Consider the following 22,010-nt stretch of genomic DNA (forward strand, 5'->3'; position numbering starts at 1 on the left):
ACGTGGAGAAAGGGAAGATAGCATTTTGGAAGATCCATGTATAGAGTATTCTTTTGGTTAAATAAATAATATGAAATAATTTGTACTCTAATTAAAGAATTGCCTTACCAAAAAATGAATGCTTCAATAAATATGTTAATTACATTAATTATGTTTATCGAATATCGGGAAACAATATCATTCTCTGCATAAGTTAATTTATACATACAAAAGACTCAGTATTTCAATATTTTTTTACATATACCTAATAGGTATGTGTTTGTACACATGTGCTCAATGCTCATATGTGTATCTTTTATTCAATTATGTTTTTCATACATCTACCTAATTTGTACAAAAACACCAACACATATAATTATACAGATGTAAGTAAATATCTATGAAAATGAAAATACACCCACGGAATTTTCAAAACGCCAGCAAAAACAGGATATTATCCCTTCTACTGTTATACCTCAATAATATAAAAATATACATTGTATTTCAGTATCAGTTGTAGATTTTTCTGCTTCTTTTTTTCATCTAGGTTCTGAAGGTTGATTGATTGCATTTGAATTTGCTATTATTAAGGTGTTAACAATTTACGACAGTTAAGGCATAATTAAATTTGACCAACTGATTTTAGGTTATTTTTATTTTTTCTTTTCGGAATAAAAGGGGCTCGATTCAATAAGATAACGACGTTTAAGTCGTGAATCTCTAAATACCTGGATAATCACTTACCACGCAGCCTTTCGTTGAGATACTATAAAAAATGCTTTGTTTACATTCAGTTTCTTTTAATAAACTTGTGTAAAGAATCATGGTTTAGAATAGTTTGGGTTTTTTTCTCCTTTTTCTTTACTCTAAGACTTCAAACAGACTTAATTCCATTGATCTATAATATCTTCCGTAACGAAAAGATTATTTTTATTAATTCGAAACGTACTGACAAATGGGTTCCTCATTCACACTATGGAGCCTTTTACATTTTAAGAACGAGATAGATCGACTTAAGAAATAATTTGTGATTTCTTGGCGGTATAAACAATGAATTCATTCAATCCTAAAAGAATTCCAAACAAAAGGTTCTATAATAGCTCTCATCCTCAATGGTTGAACGAGACTATGAGTTAATTATTATCCCCTTGACCCTATCAAGAAGAGACGATGAAATAATGGAGTTTTTGTCTCAAGTGAGTGAGGCTGTTGTTCCCTATTTCAGAATCAATGGCTCTTAACCTCTAGAAGAGCCGAAATATTTGAGTCTGGACTTGGAACTTTCATGGGCTAGTCTTGGACTCAGAAGCGTTTGAAATTGAAGGCATGGAGACTAGAAAAAGTTGGACTTAACAATACTACTGGCTTCTACTCATGGTTCAAAAATAATTATAAAGTTTCCGAAGTCCTTGAAAATTACTTAATATAATACCCAGTTCTCTCATATCCTTCTCTATACAATTCTCCAACATAGGCTTTAGTTTGACAGGTAATTTATGGCAGCTAGTAATTATATTGTCCGAAACATTAAAATCAACTCCTGATAATATTTTAACCTTCCCATGATAGTTTTTGACAATTAAGTTTTTATCAATTGAAGAGTTTTTATATTATAAGACAATGACACCCTCACATCAAGCTTGTACTGATTGGTATTTTTATAATAGTGTCAGAGAATTTGTTTCTATAGACAAAATTGTAAGATACGATTCAAAATTAGTAAAATGTGACACATGTAATTATGTAATAGGCATAAGAATGACTTTATGAACTCCATAAACATTTCCAAACAATTTCTGAAGTGATGATTTGGGAAACATCTTCTCCATTGCTGGACTTTATGGACCATTGGTTTCCATTTCAATTTAGAAGCTTTTCATATGTCTATTTTCAATTCACAAAAAATAAATTGTATTTTTTCTTCTTTATAAATTAGTAGAATAGCTATGAAATGAAAGAGGGAATTGAATTAGATAAATTGTTTTATAAGTATTCTACTCGAAATAATCGCCATTATTTTGCTTAATTATTGATCTCATTTCCCGAAAAGTTTTCAAAATATCAAAATATCGAAAAAATGTATATTATTTTTTTTGTGCTGATATTCATTTTTAGTAATTATAGTTCTTTAGTTTTATTGAAAATCACTTATATTTTTTGTTTAAATATCAGTAGTGATGATGTTTAACTTCCTTAATCCGTCAAGTTTATAAAATATGTTATTCTTGGCAATATTAACTCCAGTAGAATAGAGAAACGCTTCTCATAGTATTTATTTTTTTAGAAAGAAGAAAGTCTAAAAAAATATTTGATTAAAGTGTTTAGTCAAAGTTTATCAATTGGAATATGTTGTTAATCAAATCACTTTCCTCCTTATGTGAACAAAATTATAAGTTACGTGAAGATTATTATTAAAATTTGTCAAATATTCAACTCCCCCTTCATGATCTTCAATGCCAGCAAATAGTTTTTTTCTAAACTAAAGGGTCAAAATAATTACGCTAAACGATATACATTATTTTCAATAGCTTTTTAAATTAACCAGGAATCCATTTTTAATAAGCTTACATTTATAAAAAATTATAATAAATCAAAATTTATTTATTTTGTTAATAAAAGAGGCCCTATCGATTTATTTTATTCTGTCTGCTTGCAATGCTTCAAGGTTAAATATGACATTTGTGAAATAAAATTATCTCTGACATATTTTTTATTAAATCTTTCACCTCCAAAAGTTTTCATTAGATATGTTTAGAGGATATTGTTAAATCTTATCAACTACTTGCAAATCTGGTTATTCCCAAAATCAGCAATACATTTTTCGATGTAGTGATGAATGATTTAGCATCATTTTAAATAATATAGAATCTTAAACTAAAAAGAACACTAACAACAGTAGAGTAGAGTATAATAATGAAATACAATAACAGTAGATTGAACAGCAAAAATAAACAAATACATTAGTCGTCAAAACAAACATAGCTTTGGATACTTTGAAAACTTTTCGAGAGATAAGACAATAATAAAGCCAATCATTATTTGTAACAGATACACGAATATAAATGATTGGGTAAAAAACATTAATACAACATATTTTGTCAAATAGTATTATACTTATCTTTCGTGTATGTATGTACAAATAATTACTCAAAATGCGACATTTAATTTTGATATTTTATTTTGATCAACTGTAAACTTTTCTTATCCAAGTTTTTTTTATTATAACTTTCCCGAATGTGATATCTCTTTTCTGAAACCAAATTTGCTATTAATACGGAGAACTTTTTCAAAACGAATTTGCTTGCATTGTTACAAAAATGATTACCAAACTTGTATTATACATCCATTTGCTGAGTGATGGCAGCAGCAGATAATAAAGATTGATTACTTTCCGAATTTACAAATAATTATTTTTACAGAATCTCTGTTTTTACAAATAAAATTACTATATACAATATGTATATATAACATATTTGATGATACAGACAGTCCACCCTTATCACAAGTTGGAAGATATTCAACAATGAAGGTTAATTGGTATTTGAAGGATAATCGTACCTAGCTTTTTCAATGGTCTTTATAATTTTTTCCCTCTCCTTGAGATTTGAAGGAAACTTATATTCTCTGTATATTCCCGATGACCTATTTTACATATTGGCAAATTAAAAGGAACGGGTATCCCGTTCTTATCCCTTATTGTCTAATGCAGGAGTATAAGTCAAAATTGAATACTCCATTTATTTATTAAAATTTATTATTTTTGATGAAAAAATTATCAAAAGATGTGACATACCAAGTAATATCGACAATTAACAACAAAATACACGTGAAAAACAACCTAAAATCAGGGATGGCTCAAAAAACCTCGAAGAACCTTATTTTTTTTATAATTTTGTAATCAATTTTACAATTTCAACATCAAATCAGTTCAACAACTAAATGAATGTATTAAAAAATATCTAATATTATCCGGTGTTTGTTTTTTTTTGTTTACTTTTTTTTAGTTATTACTTATTAGTTACGCAAAAAATATATTTTTTTATTTATGAATCTTCATCTTAAAGATTGAAATGCTAAATTAGGGAAAAATAATATTCCAATACTGTGTCAATTTATGCTAAGTTTATAATTAATAATCTATATATTAAATGTGAATGTCTGTGCGGGGGTATTTGTCCAGAAATCACGCCCAAACCAATGAATGGATTTAACTGAAATTTTTCATGTAGCTTTTTAAGGCTCCAGAAACGGTTCTATTAATATTTTTTTTGGTCTTCAAAGCCAAGGGAGTCTTTAAATAGCATTTTCTAAAAAACGAACGACTATATTATAAAAATAAAATAAAGACCTTAAAATTCTAAAAGCTTTTCTTGCTGCATGTTGGCATAACTCTTTTTTTTAAAGGAAATTATAAGATTTAGAGAAGAAAACTAAATAATAATGGATAAAAATGTTTATAGGGACACTATTTACCAAATTATAAAGAAATTTTAAAAAGTTTAATGCATTTCATGATTATGAGCAAGCAACGAGCAAAAAGGGAGTGCATCTCTGATTTCCTACCTGCTGGAGTTGATGTGATGAAAATTACGGACATTGTTAAGTGTTCTAGGAGCCTGGCTTTTTAATATAATTAATATAAACTCTCAACCTCCAAAAATTTGCATAATAGAGATGAGTAAATATTAACAGTTGGCCCGGTATACACACGACTACATACCTAATTATTTCTTTAAAAAAAAGGTTTATGATATATATTATTGAGTACATTGCACCCGGTGACTCGTTTTCATACAAGCATACAGACAAAAACACAAACTTTGTCTTATGAATATAGATTTCTTCACTCCCTTTTTAGTTTTATACATATATATAAGAGGGGATAAAAATAATTTAAAAGAAAAAATCCATATTTTCATTTCTATCAAAAATAAGAAAGGTTATTATAAACATATTATGTGGAAATATATCCGTATCCGTATATATACACATATGGTACATCCTATCTATACTAAAAACCTATTCAAGAGAATATTATAAATTTTGATTTAGAATTATGATGCCTATATCTATTTTATATTCGTTTTTTTTTTTTAAATTGAGAATATCATTTTTTTAGTGTGTAAAATGGGTGATATTCATTTATGAGCACACTTATGCAAATACCAGTACCTAGTACTTTTTTTTTTGATGTTAATAAGTACGACGAAAGTTTTTGAAATCTATTTCGTCCAATAATCATTTTTTCAACAAACGTATTCAAATATTTATTTATCATACATAGATACCGTAACTATGGAGGGGGGAGGATTAAGAAATAGTGCCCTCCCCAAACGATATTCTTGTCTTTGAAATATATATACAATTACAAATATATATAAGCATAATTTAGATTCTATTCTAGTAAAAATGCAGAATTAAGACGACGTTCTAAATTACTGTACTTAACAATTGTTGTTTATTTTTAAGTGTATCCTTCAGACCAGTGACTACAGAAGGGTGTAATAATGGCATAAATCATTAATAAGTTGTTGTTTTTTTAAAGATACAAAAATAACTTGATTATTGCATCCCTCACCATCAAAGTCATTAAGATTTTTTATTTTTAAATAGGATCTCTCCATCAACATTAAAAAGACTTGGATGTCAAATGAAGACTATCTAATGCCATGTCATGTTCTTTGCTAATTGGAAGCAGTTAAGTCTAACTAAAGACCTGGAATGTCAATATTCTACCAAAAACGTCCTATCTGTTGAGATAGATTCCTTTTTTGAAGGTGGTACGTGAGAGCATTTATATATTAGCAGAATATGTAATGTGGACTTTCAAGAGTGTAGGTTTCAAAATCGAGAATGACGATGCTCTCAATATGGAGTTCTAGTTATGACAAATTACTGAACTATAATTTTTGGTTGAATTTTTGGTTTTCGGTGGAAAACTGAGTGGCTTATCCCTAAAGTAATGCGAATTATATATGCAGTGAAGTATAAGAACCAAAAACTCTCTTTTTGACTCCATAATTATTTTTTCAAGCCATTAACAACTCAACTTCTTCTCTACCATTGTGAAATACAAAATGTAGAATGTTTACAAGCAATTAGGTTTCAGAGCCGGCCATCAGCGGCAGAATTTATTTTCAAGTAGGGTGGCAAAATATATCATGTTGGCATCATCAAGGGCACCCGCAGGACCTGTGCTTTTATTACTATTTTGATTTAAAAGTTGTTTTTTATAAATGCCAAATTGGACAAAAAAGTTAGATAAAACAAAAACCTCTTTTTTTTTTTAGATAAAAATTTTCAGAGCAGATTGAAATTTAAAATATAAAAAGGGAAATTGATTCTCGAAAATTATAACATTTAAAGTTTTTTAGACAAGATTTTTTTTAAATTCGATTAATATAAAAGTTCTGCAGAAATGGGGGAAGTGAATGGCCCCTATGTTTCTGACGCCTCTGGAGCTGGCTTAACTCTCCGTTATGTTTTACTCACCTAGTGATCTGATTTGCTTATCAGATCAATTAGACAACCAGTTTTTCTTGCTCTTTTTCCTCATGGTATTACTATTATTTTTATTAATTTTTCAAAGTTGAAACATCGAAGGGGTTTAAATGAATGATAAATAATAGTTTAATAAGATTATAAAATAATAGAATATAGTTTATAAATGTAGATGATTAAAAGCTTAATGAAAATAAATAATATTTAAAATAAAAAAAGTATAATTATGTCAAATTTATGGCTTCTATAATAAAAAATTGACTTGTAATATTCATTTTCATATGGGCTTGGGAGATACAAGAAGTTAAATTTGTCGATATATATAAATTATGTAATATTCATTCTCACAAAGGGTTACTGTTATAATTAATTTTCTAACGCAATGATTCAAATAAACTACTGGTCGTAATAACAAAAAAATACAATGAAACTAAGCTACATTTTAATGGCTAACCAATTTATGCAGAATAATTTGAAGTGTTATCAGGATTTAATTTGCTTACAAAAGCTTTTTATCACATTTAATGGTTTCTTGAGGAATAATGTTTTTATAGTATCGTCAATCTTTAAATTATAGTCTATAATTATAATTATAGTATATCATAAGAGAGGACCATTTTAAAGTAGATAAGTTGTTTAGCAAATCATGAATTTGCTTATTTTTTCAGAGTATTTTGAAAAAGTGATAGGGTAGATATAAAACAATAAAGTTATGTTTTATTTTATTTTATGTACCTTTGCACATATGAGTAAAAAAAATATCAAAAAGATATTGGATTTCAATTCTAAAGTAATTTTTGTTCAGAGCGCTATATTCCAAGAGACATACTTTCAAACTAAAGAGCTTCAATTACATACTCGTACTGTGTACCTACGAGTACAAATCCTCCAAATATATACAGAATATGTAGTACAATAATGTTATATGAAAACTATATTTCCAGTCTATTCCAGTTCTATTGAGGAAAATAGCCTAGTATTGGATTTCCTAACAAAATATAAAGTGGTTAACTCAATTTTTGTCAATTGCTTTAATTAATCAACAAATTTTTATACATCTCAGAAATATGTTTGGACTATTCCTAAAGATAATAATCAAAGTTTCAATTTTTTTGACAATTTGAATATTTAATTTCTAATTTTGATTTTGGATACAATTTACAATCTTGCCTAAATATCATAGTTTATATTTCTATCTCGATGTGTGTACAGTGTTGGGGGGCTATCTACAAAGTACATATGAAAAGGAGAAAGAGTTTTAAAACTGCATACACAAAAAATATTAAAGTACGAACAAATTGTGTAGCAGATGCGAGCATGGAGGGGGGGAGGCAAAAATGTTTAACAATTGCGTATATACTTTGAGGTTAGAATGCAAAAACCAGAAATTTAATTTTTATACCAATTATATGATTTTAATCTGTAACGTGATACGATTTACATTGTATCATGTATTACAACACAACAATTTTTGTCAGTATTGTAGAATTGTCATACTGAACACTTGAGATGGGAATTTGAATACACATTCTTTGGGGTATAGATTACATATGTATAATGAAAATTATCACTCACTATTCGATTTATTGAAAATGAAGAGGAAAGTTTTTTTTTAAAAGTTCAATTTTCCATTGAATCAATAGGCCTTTGGGAAAGAGAAATGCAAATCAGCTTTTCTCATATAAAGGCTTATGCTTTAGAGTTGAGACACTAATATTAGCAAATGGAGTAACACAATAACAAGTATATAGTGAAAATATATTAGTAGAACAAAATTAATCACTTTTTTTTTCTTGCCCTAAATGCTTTATTTACAACACATCTTATACACTAACATAGGTTACAATTTATAAAACAAATTTAAGAGCATATATCGATACATATTTTAAATTAAACCAATGTAGAACAATTAAAAACACAGTAAAAAATTTAAATACAAAAATTTAAATAATTTAAAAGAGAAAACAGAAATAAAATAAGTCATCTGAGTCCCTTTAGCACTTAGCTTTTTAATTCATTAGAGGAGATAACATCTGAGGTTTATGTCTCCTTGAACCCTCTTCGCATATATATTTTGATGTGCCTTTGTTATGATAGCGTTAATAAAATATCCTTCTTTTCCGCTATAATAACCTAAAAACTTATCACGCCCTGTCTTGGCCTTAAATGTATCCAACAAAAACTGTAAAACTCTGTAATGTTCTACGAACACCACCAACAGACGGAAGCAACGGACTGGAGTAAAGTAAATAAGAACACCTTTGGATTGGGGGTACAATCATACATTATATAAGGGATTATATAAGATGTACATAGACATAACTATTAAAATATATTAACACGTAAAACAAAAGGTACATTACTATCTATTTAAAACAAATCCCTACGTCATGATCTAAAAGTATAAAAAAGACATTACATAACAAACTCTCCCATACAAATGCTTCAATATCTGACACTGCCAAAAGAGATGAACCGTCGTTTCACTAACTAGATTGCAAAATGGACAAAAGCCCCTCCGTTCCTTATAAAACTTTGAACTTACCTTCAGTGTTCCTGCAAGTAGGCGATACTTAAACCATTTTCAGTCGCTGACAGATATTTGTTTTTTAAAGATTTAACGCTACCGGCCACATCTTTCTTTGTTTCTCTCTTCCCTAGGTATCCAAGAAAAGGCACCATGGTTGGCTTTTTAAAACATCTCTTAATTTCAGAAGTAGAAATCAAAGAAGCTCTCATCCGGAAAGGTACAAAAGGTCTTTGGACGCCTCTGAATTTTTCAAATTTTGCACGAAAATTATGTTCCGCCATCTTATTTTTTTTAGTGGGTTAGAACCCAGGATATCTGCTGTAATTCCAACAAATATTTTTTCCACTTCCGTGGGACTCAGACGTTCTTTGATGTGTAGCTCCCAACCAAGACATAAATCCAGCATTTGGGGTAACATCTCTCACTCCTTTGCATAGATCTTTCATGCGCTTAGAATAGGAAACGAGTATTTTATACATTCTCCCATTGCTGGCGCAAAGATTTTCTAACAAATAAAAATATTTTTCACCTAAGAAAATTTGGAGGGTTTCGCACCAAAACTCTTCACTGTCCCACATTTTCCTTATCCAATAAAAATTCAAAACCCTTACACATCTCTGAGATACTCAATAGAGATAAGCCTCCCCTATTTATTGGTTAGCGCAACCTTTCATATTAAATGTACTCTGGGTCATTTGATGCTATGCCATTCTTATCCATTAGATAAATATTTTTAACCTTACTTTTGATTTTTTTTGTCGTACACACTGCAATCATGAATGTGATAGATCGTCTACATCGTTAATTTCATTCTGTGCATAAGATCCCCCTTTCTATGTATTTGGTCCAACCTAACCTTTTTCTCTTCGTCGCTGATGTCGCTTTTAGAAATTAATTCAATATTGTTGAGACACTGACGCTTTCTTATAGACAAAATAAATCCCTTCCTTCTGCACATATTTTTGATTTTTTGCAGCATTGATTGTACGAGCAGTGTTGAATCTTTCAAGATACGTTATTAATTATGTTTATAATGTTTTGTTGACTTTAAGATCATCCATGATACTTGAATTAAGTATCCACTGTTTTCCATTTCCTGTTTCCTTCGATAGAGGATTTAATGTTAGTTGGATAGCCTTGTGGTAAGACAACTTGGCATCGATTACATTATATGATTTGATCACCTCTCTTAAGAATCCTTTCGTTAGGAACAAATCTATTCGGGAAGAAACCGCTTTAAACATATCCATCGAAGTTTTTGAATACCATTCCAGACAAAAAGTTTTCTAAATTCGTCCCTCCAAAGAAGCTTACGGAGATGAGACGAAATCCAATAAGAGCCTCAGTTGCCCATTTGATTTTAAAGACCGCTCTGGTGAGTGATGACATATAATAATTATATTTTTTATTGTCTGTTATCTAAATCACTTACACTTCTTATTAAGATAAAGAGAGATTATATAATTTAAACTCTATAGGTATATAGCTTTCTAACATGTTTTGCTCGGACAAACATTTTATTTATTATTAATTATTTTGTCTGTGAAATGGTTTGACGTTTTATTAGTTGTATAAATGTAAAACTTTATTTTTTTTTCTGTATGTCAAGTATATTTTTTTAAATTGATCTTTTGTTTAATATTAAACATTCTGACAACACAACTTTTATATAAGGACACATTTATTAAAAGTTTAACAACAACCGCTTCCCTTATATACAGTGTACACCAAATGACTTCTCTTAAATCCAATACATACAGGTTGATTTTCTTGGAGTTGGTATTTTACATTCCCTAAATGTGGCGAGTTTAATTAATCCTAAATAATTTGACTTTGCTCCCATATATCTTCCTTATAAATAAATACATACAAATTATTCTAAACTGTACGTATTTTTAAACTTTTAATCAACTAATAACGTTGTAATAATATGATCTAAATATATTACAACACAAGGGATGCTACAAAATATTTTCTTAATATCATTAACGATTTGAAGAAAGAATTAAGATTCAATTTACTTTCCTAATATCGATATATGTACTTAAATTGTACATATGATATAATTCCTGTTATTGATTACCATGTAACATAATCGGAAAATTGAAGATTCGCAATCAATAGATTCAAAAGATTCGACATATTTTTATTGAAGACATAAAAGATAGTGTGCTTATCCTCAATCAAAAAATGTAATTTAGAATTATTTTTAAGAATTTTGAGAATCCTTCTTTTTTTTTATTAAATTACTTTGTCAAAAATATAAAACATATCAAGATGATCTTTTCACTTAAAAAATATGTGACTAGTCTTGTTTTTGATGTTTGTTTTTTTGGTTTTTTGTCGGTGCTCATTTATTAATTAATTAATACGATATATAGGACATATTCTTCATGCAAGAGCTTAATCATGAATCAACCTTAGCGATAATTTTAACTTTTCCAATGGAGGATTCACCTCCTCCAGATGGGGACCCTTTCACCCCACCTCCAAGTGAAGAACATGAATTGCAGTCAGTGGAGAATAAAGATGAACCCTTGAGTGGACCCAAAAAAATTGTTTTCGATTAAAAATAAGAAAATTAACCAAATCCTTCCCGGAGTACGATAATATTTTCGATTATGATGTGGCAGAAATTGCCATTAACAAATTTGGTCTTCCATCATTTAAAAAATACCGAACTGATATGCAACGTTAAAGTCTATGAATGCTCTCCCAACATAGAAGAAAAAAAAGAGGTGAAATCTAATAAATTCATTCTCTGAAGCCTGTAGCATCCACTTTATCTGATAATAATCAAGAGACCCGTCAAACAAAGACTACGGAATCTTCATTTCAATATCTGAAATGTATCCCCATAAAGAAAGGTACCATTAAAGAGCACCGAATTTAAAAATGAGGTTTGCATCGACACCGAAAATGATAACCGATTGTTGATTAAAAAACATGATCGGATGACCTCCAACAAACTGAAAAACCTCCTGAGTTCGGTTCTGAAGAGCCCAATCACACGTCAAGGGACGCAAGTCTCTTATATAGGAAATATATATGTAACATTCAAAAAGAATTTTATTCATCACCAGGCAAAAATTTAAAGGTTGCATAGAAATGGCTCAGCCAAAAGTGGAAGTGAAAAGACTGAGAGTTCTCTCCCAATAGAGATGAAATCAAATAAGAAGACCAAGGTTCATTTTAAACTACAAAACCTCTTGATTTTGAATGAAGAATTGATGTAGTTTGAAGATTATAATATAAAAAGTCCATAAAAATAAATAGCCCAATGGTCCGTTCTAAACTTATACACGTATATTTACAAAATATCGGATGATCTGGTAATCCGCCTTCAGGCAGAAGAAATTTTAGTGTTCAGTGCTTTTGGAGTGAGGGTTTTGGAAAACAACTAGCACATAATTATGCCCTCGGAGAAATAGAGGTCCCACACCACTCATAGTAAACACATTAGAAAATTATAATAACATTATGACCAGAGTGGAAAATAATACTATAGTATGCTGAAAAAAAAAAAAAAACCGAAAATTACCGTGGTACTCCTGATACACCATAATTATAACTTCTCAAACAATGTTGTATAATTAGAATGGTTACAATATAAATCCATTATCTCACTCAGTTTTTATCAAGGTTAAATGACTTACTAAATGTTCAAATTTGAAGAAAAGTATCTAGTCCTAGATTATTAGTGTCTTAAAATGGTAAAACGCTCAATAAAGGTGTGAGAAGAGTAGACCATATGGATCCTTGATATTACATTATTATTCTACCATGTCATCTAAATATTGAAATAATTTAGCTTTTTAATTACAAAATTATTATTGCCAAGAATCGGATTCAATATTAAGTAGGACGTCAAAGAACATCGTCATCATCAAAACCTAAAAAACAAGCAAAAAAAAAAAAATTCCAATTGTTTAAATGTATAATTGGGATTGATATTACCGAAGTTTGATTAAAAATTAAAGAAAAATGATGTCAAATTTAAAAACCAAAACTTATCTTAATTTTATAACATGTTGTAAAACATTGATGTAAGATAAAATTTATACACAACAAGTCTCAACATTAGTATATATTTTTGGTAAGTACCGTTAGTATATTATATACATGTATGAATATTTAATAACTATGTTAGTAATAATTAAATATTATTCAGAATTTCATAATAATTAAATATTAATCAGAGTTTCATAATAATTAAATATTAAGTTTTATAATGAAATTAACTATTGAAAGATTTTTTTAACCATTATTACATGCTAACGACTTGTTTCTCAAATGTTTCTTCATGAGAAGTCTCATTACTTTGATATATTAGGTAGTTTGGGGAAAAGGTAATTCCGCATTTCCTGTCCCTTTTTTAAATAAGTATATCTTGTATATCATTATTGATCACATCGGATCATACGATAAAGCATTGTAAAGGTATGAGCGTATACAAAAAACCCTTTTGGACATATCGATCACACTCGATGTACCCTCATCCAACTCGAGATGATCCAGTGGAGAAATCATTGCACATTCACAACCCAGTGATGTGAACGGTAGAGTAGGAACAACAGAGAACCAGAACTTCATCGGATGAAATCCACTTTTAATGATGTGGTCTCTGACACGGGCACACACTTCACTTCTTGTAAGTGACCATGGTTCTCTTCCTTCCTCCACGAGGCCCAAACTGAGGCACAGTCCATATTGCTCCGCCTTCCGTAGACTAACGAGCGTTCTCCCTGTCGACGAAAAAGGGCTACCCAACTCCAACAGGGCTAGCTTTGCCGACGATCCCACAGCAGGGAGGTCACGTGATCCTGATCCCATCCTCGTCGCCAATGTTGTGCCTTGACGAAGGCGAGGAGGTTCCAATTATTTATAAGGAGGAGTCCAGGATGACCGAGATACAAATCAGAAGAAGGAATGGCGTGGAAGAGTAAGACAATACTTATTAAAGGAACATGTGTATCCTGTATAATACAAAAACCTACTTTAATAAATACATGACTATTCATACTAGGTTAAACACTGTACTTTAATACATATATATATATATACAAGAAAATACGAGACGAGAAGAAGAAGAACAAGGGGGAAGGAAATGCATTACACTGAAGAATTTCTACCTATGTCCTTACATGATACAGAATGGGATTAGTGTTCATTTATTTCCTCACACAGATGATTGTAGCAAATATAATACATCGTCCTGACAGCTAAGATGCTTTCCTTTAAAAACATTCTTCAAATTGTCATGATTACAATGTTATTTTTTGGGTTTTATCTTACTTATAGAAAATGCTTAGAACTTACAAGCCTAACTATGTTTATATGTTCTACGTGCATATCATCAAATTCATATTTGTACCATATCAACCGCTATATCTTCGTTCTTGTAATACAAATAATAGAATAGTGATGCAATTTTTAATCTTACCTAATCGAGACTTTATAAATAAAATTTGGACTGAAAAGTCCCGGGCTTAACAAAAAAAACCATTTTTTTCCTTTAGTTGCCTTTATTCATTAGGAGCTCTAAAAGTTCAATGTAATTTTATAGAACTCTTTATCTTTTGAATCAAAATAGTCCTCAGTTTCAGCGATAACCTCTTCTCATTGAAGCAAAATTTCTTAACGGTGAACATTTTTTTAGATCTGCAAAAAGCTAGTAATCACTGGTAGTCAAATCTGCAGAGTATTGTTGATACGGATGTAATTTAAAATTTAATCAATTTAGTTTTGTCATTATTTTGATTTTCTTGTGACACAGTGCGTTATTCCAATGAAATAGCAATTTTTTCTTCCTCAAATGGGGCCATTTTGCCATGATTTTATCCTTCAAGTGCTGTATTAACACTTTAGTAATATGTACTGTTAATAGAGTTCCCTTCTCAAGATAGTCTATAAATATTATGGTATGTGCAGTTCAAAATATCGAGGCAATAACCTTTCCAGCTTATTGTTGTACTTTCGGGCATTTTGGACAAGGTTCATTAGTTGCTGTCTAATGAGACTATTACTATTTTTTATTACAAAGTGAAGTGATGGATCCATGTTCCATCCATTGTTACATACTATGCAAGAATTTTGGCTTGTTACATTTCAATATGGACAAACACTGCTCAGAATCATAAGCACGCATTTGTTTTTGGTCAACAATGAGCAAACACGGCACTCACTTTGAACAGAGCTTTCTCATGAACAAGGGTAACACGTTCTTTTGATATCGTTACGATATCAACTAACTCACGCAACTTCAATTTCCGATCATTCAAACGGTTTTGTGGTTTTTTTTCATTTGTTATTACCTTATTTGGACGTCAACTACGTTCTGCATCATTGGTGTCTCCATGACCATGTTCAAATTCAGCAAACCAACGTTAAATTATTGTTTCCAATTTTCTGATGAAGCGGAGTCCCAATAACACTTTTCAAACCATTCTTTAGTCTGAATGGGATTTTTTCATATCAAGAAACATTGTAAAATTAAAACACGAAATTGTTTTGGAAATAACAAAAATATTGCCCACATAGCACAATAACTCACAAACTAAAGAAAAGATTGTCATGAAATTTTGACAGATGTCTTTTGAAAGTTAGTACTAACTAAAAAGGCGGTGAATTAATAAAAAAATAGCCCAACTATTTGTGAAGCCTGAAAAATTTCAGCACATTGCCATAACACAATATCAACAAAATGGACTTAAATCCAAAAGGAAATTGCGACAAATTGAAAAAAACGAACCAGTATTGGACCTCATTCACACAAAAAACAATTTCAACCATTTGTACAAAAATTTACTTTGACATGGGAGTTAGTGACGCTATTTTTGCTCCTTTTAAAACATTAAATCCGAATATATTTCGTGAATTAGGGAGAGAGTGAGGTAAGTTGGCGTTCTTCAATTTATAGTAAGCTTCTACGAGTGCATTACTTTTGTGATATAATCAGCTGCAACTCTTTCAGAGTAGTGAGTAACCCCAATCTTGAGCTGTGACTTATTTTCTCAATTTACTCCATCAGAGTATTTTTTTAAATTGATATTAAGATTAAAGTAAGATGAAATTATTGCTAAAAGTGGCATATTGTTTTGAAATGTGTAAAAAAAACAAAAACTTCAGAACTTACTATCACTTGAACAAGCTGATTAATATGCCAGAAAGAGAAAAGTACTTCAACTAGGCCTCCCACTCGCTACACTTTAAATTGCTTCCATATTTGTTCAATTTTTTATGTTTTAATGGATCTTGAGTGTTTGCAAACCTCAATAAAATGATTTCGAATTAGAGATTTTGCTCTGATGAGAAGTGATTTCTAAAACTGTAGCGTATTTTCAAACAATAGACAAATTTCAGACGACAGTGCTTATTATGGGGAAAGGAAGCACTGAAGATAAGGATTCAAGTTTTAAAATAGTTTATTATAGTAATATATTTTAACTATATTGAATAAGATCATTAAGGATCCACCAAGACAATGTTAGTGATGTGTATATATTTCCATCTTTCAAATTATACTTATATAACCTCAACAAATAAGAAGGTCCGTGCAATTTATTTGACCGGGTTCTTTATATTATGAAATTGTCTGTCCTATGCAAAACGTTAGAAAAACAATTGAATTGATGTACCACTCCTTATAATATATCGATATATATATATTTTTTTCTTTGCATAAGAATAGACTCACGAGTTAATGGTTTATGTATTTGTTTCAAATTCTGGAAATTTTTCTATATTTTATATAATATATGTATTATGTTTTCTGGTTATTTAATTTTGTATGTTTTTTTTTTTGTTTCAGATGTTTTAATTTTAGTTTCATAAATATCAATCCGGATAATGTATCGTATAAATTTACCCCTTTGTTGATCTAAATTATTAATACATAAGTGGTTTGTCAACACGTAAACTAGAATGATTTTTTTTTAAATTGAGTTTGGATTACATTTGTATTCTTCAACAAATTATCGTCAATTTCTATCAACAAAATATTATGATTAACCCTTCGGAGGAAAACAAATTATACTTAAAGTAGCAAAAATCATTATCATAATCATAAATATACGATTGCTGTCGTCGAACAGACAAACTTTAAGTACCCAAGAAATCCTAAGTGTTACTCACCATTTTTCTAAATGTGACATGATAAGCCAAGAAGTACTTTGGTCTCTAGAGCTCTACCTGACTTAGCCTTAGCTACAGACACTCGTTGTTAAAAATGAGCGTTCAATCCATACTCTATTGTTAGGGATGGGAATTGTGTAAGAACACGAGGAGAAGGCGGAAGGATTACATTTTTTCTAAGATTTGTAGGTGATAATTTCATGGAATCTTTTCTCTTAATATCAGAGATATCATTATTTTCGATATGTATTTGATAGCAGAGGAGCTATTTGAATTTGTTTCGTTGGATATTAAGTTATAGAAAAGAAAAAGGGAATGTAAAGACGGTTCATGTAAAAAATCCCAAACTATCATTGTTATATTATTTCTCCACACATTTTATAATGAATTACACATTGGTATATACATATATATTTAATAATTTTTAAATCCTACATACTATTTCATTCGATACTATTATAATATTGCCTAGGAATATTTTATTCAAAATTTAGCTATACATTTGTATATATATATGATAGTCAAAATTCGTGTAAAGAAAAAAATAAGTTAGGGAGTAGAGAAGAAAAAAAATTGTTGCTTGTGATCTTTCTTCTTTTTTGTTCATTATTTAATAGGTCGTCGTAGTGTAAACTTCTCTTTTAGAAAGAAAGTGCTCTAGCCTATCATTTTTGCAAATTGTTTTAAAATTGCATAATAAAATAAATATATAAGAATTTAAATATAATATCATTATTCTCCTGTACTAATGCTATTTTAAATGTAGAAGGTTTTCTTCTATATAGTAGTAATGGATTTAAACCCTCCAAAATCATGTAACAGGTAGAAGATATTAACAATGTTTTTTTATTCAGTAGTACTGTATGTCTCGCTCCCGCCTTCTTCTCGCATAAAAAACTCATCTCTAATTACATATATTATTTCTTCGTTTATTTATCAAAAAGAATAAATTATCAAATAGCCTCGACGTATCGAATGAAGGGATGGAATCGACAGTTGACAACAAAATACGTAGGGTATTTTTCTGTTAGTGCAGTAATGTTGTGTTGTGTAATCCAAGGTGTAAACCATATTTTACACAACTTTTTTTTAAAACTGCATTTATTTACTTATCTAGATTATCATTTTATTTATGTAATAAGTAGTAGCACATTGTATGATTATTTTTATAAAATGAAATAAATAATAACCGTAATTGAGGACTTAGTTACAATTTTTTCAAGAATATACTTTTGTATTAATAAATATCTTTATTTATTTTCGTAAATCACTCAAAAACCCCATTTATTCACTTTATATCTGTGATTTTGACTTTACCTATCTGCTATAAATCCCTTTTTTTTTTTTTTTTTTGCGGTCAAATATCGAAAAAGTCATTCTTCAATACCATTCCAAAAATTCATTATCTACTGCTCTCAATGATAATTACAATATATTCACAATAATGCTACCTGCAAAGTTTTTAAAAAAAAGTCCATGTCAAGTTCAGATTTTGAAGTATTTATTACTTAAACAATATATCAATATAAGTTTACCTTCTTTTTTAAGAATCTCTGACTAAAAACATCTGTTGAAGAGGACATTTTGTAATCTTGATGAAAAAAAAGTTATTAAGTTATTTTACCATGAAAAAGAGATAATATATCTATCATTTATCTGATGAGACTATATTATCAATCGAATCAAATTCATGGATATTTAAGAGTATGTTCTAAAATAATGTAAATAGCTATTAGGTATGCATTTCTTTTATATCACTTTTAATCAAAATAGAGTCAAATTAAAATCATTTTAATTTAAAAAAGATAGTAATAATAAGTATTTTTTATTATAATATTATTTATTTCATAACAGTAACTATCTACATATATATATATAAAGAAGGAATTTGTGTAAGGAAAAAACTAAGTTTAGCGATTAGAAAAGGTAAAGTGTACTCTTTGTTTTTTTTACTATTTAATAGATCGTGGGATGTTAACATCTTCCTCTAAAAGAAGAAGTCTTTCCTATCTTTGGTGTAAATGGATTTAAAACTGAATTGTGTTATCCGATTCTATCAAGAATATAATCTTGGGAGACTTCAGCAGTTCACGCGTATCCCACATATATTCTATATTATAAGCCGATAAGACATATCTTAAATAATAACATTAAACATATATATTATAATCTCCCTTCCCCCCCCCCTTTTTTTTTTCTTTCGTCGCACATCAGTTCAATTCTCAATATCAATATAAACCAAGAAAGATTGCCTAAGTAGAATAATAAATTGATTAAGTTGAAATATTTCTATCTTTTTTTGGTTTCTCTCGGAGTATTCTTCTTGCGTGGGATTCGATAGGATTTGACGATGTTTAAGTTGTATTTGCGATTTACAGGAATTTCCAATTCCTTACATAAATATGACCATTTTCTAAGCGTATTTGGTAAGTTCGATTTTCTCTTGTAATAATTCTTTCTATCTTATCCCATAATTTTGTTACAGGTTTCTGTATCGGAGCTCGATTTCAAATATCCCATGTACATAAATCCCTAGTACTCGTGTCGTAATAATATTTAGATTTATTACGGATGTTATGTAATTTATTTGGGACGTCATGATCTTCAGTGCACTACCATGTGCTGGGATTTTTGATCGTAGGTTTTGTCTATGGACTATTTGATTGGGAAAGTATCCACACTCTTGGGCTGTATTTCTGTACTCTTATAGCCCGTCTCTAAATTCTTCCGAATCAATTGGTTTAGTTCCACATTTAATAAGGAGGTTCCTCCATTCGAGGCGTGTTTTCTTCTTCTGATCGGAAATTGCGAGGAAAGGGGTATTCGTCAATATGGCATTAACTTCTTCCATAGGCTTAGTATGTATATTGTCCCATACAAGTTCATTCTTTAATTTCATCAGATTGTTCTGCTGCATTGCTAAATTTTCATGAAAAGCCTGCAAGTTCATTTGCTAAACCAATAAATGATCTAAGCTCTGTTCTATTTACAGGTGTCAGGAGTTCATAGGTTGTCTTTAATTCTACAGTTATATGCATCACCAGTAGAAATGAAACCCATTCGTACTCGCTTAAAATAAAATCTACCGTACGGTATTATAAATGTTGTAAGCTTCTGACTTCTCTCATCGAGAGGCATTTGCCAATATCCATTTACTGTATCAAATTTGTTAAAGTATCTAGATATCCGGCTAATTTCTGAAACGGCCTCTTTAGGTGTCTTCATACGGTGAACTAATAATCTCTTTACTTTAGAATTGAATTTAGTAATATATATTATTAATCATATTTTTTCATTTTGGATGACACCATTCTGTCACCTCATCGTCGATCTTCTTTATTACGTCTTTCTTCACCATGTCTTGTAAATTTTTTTAACTTGATCCCTGTAGCAAAGTGGGATTTGTCTCGATCCATGAAGGGCAAATGGCAGGGCATCATCCAAAAGCTATATTTTTATCGGAGGGAATTTCATCGTCTATAGTTCTTCATCGCCGATAAATACATCAGAAAATTCCCCTATCAAATCTTATAAAAGATCCATTTTGACTTTTCTGATATGTTGAAATCTAGATTTTTATTACGTTTAATACTTGCATTCACTAACGATTCACTAATCCATTCTTCCTTTAATTATCTGGGGAAATCTGGATGTATAATTCCCAATCCCATACACGCATGCTGTGATAAAAATATATTCTCCTGGCTAATATTCTTCACAAAATAGACGAACTCTTTATGAATTACCAAGTCTAAATATTAGTTTTAACACTATTAATAAGCTCCCATCTTGAGCTGTTCACTCCGAATACCGTTGTCTCTTTTTTGGAAAATCTAAATCCTTGTATAATCTTAAGCCTGCAATATAAGGCATTGCACCACTTTCATATTTGAAATCTATTCCCGATGAATTCTCCACTTACATTCAGAATATCAATTAGAATTATATTCAGTTCACATCCACGAACTGAATTGACGATTAATACTGAAATTATGTTTTTGTACCAGCATAATTTTGCATAATGACCTTTTTTCCTACACTTTCGGCATTTCATTTATTTAGCAGGACATGGTCTTCCATATTGATGCCCTTCGAATCCATATTGTCTACATATTAATTCTATCTTTTTCCTTTTTCTTCCTTCAAATCCACTTATATTATTATCAGCCTTTGAAATTCTATTAATACCCTATAATACTAAATAATTCAAAATTTCTTTATTACTCATTGCAGATTCAATAGTTCTGCACAAATTACTCTTTCAAATTCAGTTGTTTGGTGTTTTCTAAAAGTTTTTGGCGATCATCATCGTCCCTGACTCCACATATGACCAGAGTGGCCAACCAATCTTCTGATTGCATTTCATAAATTTCTTCCTCCTGTGCCAACATCTTTAATTCACAATAAATTCATCAAAATCCTCATATTTAGTTTGTTTTCTTCTTACTAATTTACATGTTGTTGCCGCAATTTGTTTTTTATCTTTTAGACATTTACCCACATTTTGAATTACTTCCCTCAATGTATTGGTAGTACTAGCTGGAATTTCAACCAAGTGGCGTACTTTGATAAAGAATCACGGCGAACAACACGTCCATAATATTGGAATCTGCTCTTCTCAAGTATTCTCCTCCAAGTGAGTCAACTTCACATAATTAGCCCAGGTCTCAATTCATTTCAGGAAGTCTGTGTGTTTGATATTTTCTTCAATTTGGTTGGGTAATTTTACATGAATATTTGGATGGCATACGCTCTTTACTGAAGGGTCCTTCAAATTGTTCGAACGTCTTTCCGAATACATGTCTACTCGACATTCAATTTTTGACGAGCTCTTCTCCCATTGATGTTATATTATTTTCCTCTTTCA

The sequence above is a fragment of the Lepeophtheirus salmonis genome, chromosome 6, assembly GCF_016086655.4.
Source record: "Lepeophtheirus salmonis chromosome 6, UVic_Lsal_1.4, whole genome shotgun sequence".
Lineage (NCBI taxonomy): Eukaryota > Metazoa > Arthropoda > Copepoda > Siphonostomatoida > Caligidae > Lepeophtheirus > Lepeophtheirus salmonis.